The sequence below is a fragment of the Heteronotia binoei genome, chromosome 13 (genome assembly GCF_032191835.1).
Source record: "Heteronotia binoei isolate CCM8104 ecotype False Entrance Well chromosome 13, APGP_CSIRO_Hbin_v1, whole genome shotgun sequence".
In the NCBI taxonomy this organism is placed as follows: Eukaryota; Metazoa; Chordata; class Lepidosauria; order Squamata; family Gekkonidae; genus Heteronotia; species Heteronotia binoei.
In genome coordinates, this window is record NC_083235.1 from 46206708 (window position 1) to 46208876 (window position 2169).

Genomic DNA, 2169 nt, shown 5'->3' on the forward strand with positions numbered 1-2169 from the left:
CTCTGCCAGCTGGAGATCATTTGTAAAAACAGATCTCCAAGCCCCACCTGGAGGCTGGCAACCCTACCTTCTTGTTTTGTTTCTTTCTAATCTGGCATCCTTTTCACTGAGCTGTTTCCTAAATTTTGGTCACTTCCTATGAGTTCTTACCAGCATGAAATTAAATAGTGTTTCTTTTTTGTCTCAAAAGACAGTGACAAAAACATTACTAAGCACAATGCATTTGTTTGCCACCCAGAGGTTGGAAAGCCTTACTCTTGTCTCTCCCTGCCCCATTTTCTCTTAGTTTTGCATTATTGTATTAAAGGATTTCCCTCAGGATGGGTACAATCAGATTGTTAGTTAACTAGATGTCATCAAGTGACCCATGATTACTATGGTACTTTAGGTACTGGTACTCACAGAGAAAGGACAAGCATTGCTAAACAAATCTATAACTTACCTCTGGGAAACTGCTTTTCTTTTTTTCCCTTATTACCAAACCATTTCCCCCTTCTCTTGGAATGATGTGCTAGCTGTCATCTTGCTGGTGCCCCCTTCCGTTTCACATGTGATTGCAGCCAGACACTGACCTTTAATATTTCCTGCTTGGTGGGAAAAAGAGCTTACTTAATTTCTGAGCTAACGGATAACTGGGTGAACCATTAACCTTTCCACGTAAAGCAACATGGCTTGCAAAACTGCCTTGTCAAGGACAAGAGGTACTCCAGTCACTTCCTAAAAGTAACTCGTGAATTTTTCCCAAAGTAAAAGGTAATTAATGTACACACACACACAAAGCAATGCTGGAGGCCTACAAAGAGCCTTGTTGGATCAGGCCAAAGAGCCCTCTAGTCCAGAATCCTGTTTCCAGCAGTGTCTCAGTGAATGTTTCTGGAAAGGCCACAAAGAAGGCAAGAACCCCATAGCAGCTGACATTACAAGGTATACATCTCCTTAACAGGAAAGTTCCATTTAGCCTTCATGGCTAGAGTATGCATCTGAAATTCCATACTGAAAATTCAGTTCCCAGACATGTTAGGGGACCTGATTCAGATTGGGAGGACCACAGAATATGGAGAGAAAGGACTTCAGCCTCCCTTTTCCATCATTTTCATGACCTGAAATGGTCGCAGACAGCTGCTATTTATCCAGTTGGGGGGAAGGTCACATGTAACCATCGCCAATCACATCTTTAACCAATGAGAACCATGTCTTTAATTTGCTCTATCTCTGCAAGCTTCAACCCTTCAAAATTGTGTTTCCTTCCCTTAAAAAAATCTTTATTTGTAAAGACTTTTCAAGTATGACAAAACAATTATATTAAAAATGTCATTTTATTCAACAATTGCTACTTCTGTCAGACTTTCTGATCAAGCCTTGGCCAGGCAAGTGGTGGCGGGGGTGGGGGGACCAGGCAAGCTGCAGACCCAGAGCGCCAAAACCCCTTGGGCTAGACTTGTCTCATCCACACCAGAAAACCCATTTGCGAATAATAATTTTAAATATCCACCGATGGACTGAAGCTGCTTTATTTATTCCCCAGTTTATTTTATGGATTGTATTCTGCAACACAAAAGAGAAACAGATGGATCTGTCTGGTTACTAGACTAAATTAATGGGGGAAGTTAATTGTGTTGATTTCACCTTTTCTCATGCAAAATTATAGGAAAGGAAGATCCTAGGCCAGGTCTGTTTCTGTGCATGGTTTTAGATTCTGGGATGTGGCCATCTAAATCCAGAGAATGAGAGCACATGTTGTTTTTATGCAATAATCTCTCTCCACCAGGAGCTCTGGTTAATGATGTAATTGATCCAGAACTGGAAAGAGTCTCAGAGCTGCACTCCTCTCCTGCAGAGAGCATTATGGACAGGGTCACTGCAACTGCCTGATCAGATGCTGTTAATATCTAATGTGATTCTAAAGTCCCTTTGACTGGGCCTTTACCCCAAAGTAACGAGAGATATTTGTACACACTTTTCTTACAGCATTGTTTTTCCCACTGTCCTCCAAAACCCACTTATTGTAGGAACATGCTGCTTTCCACTGCTCTAGACTCATTTCTGGGAAAAGCTGAACAATCCTGTCCCAAGTTCCCACCTGTTGCTTTACTATGGGCAGAGGCCCAAGCAAGCCCCACCTACTCTAATGCAACACAATCCACCCACCACCGATCAAACAGCCCTATG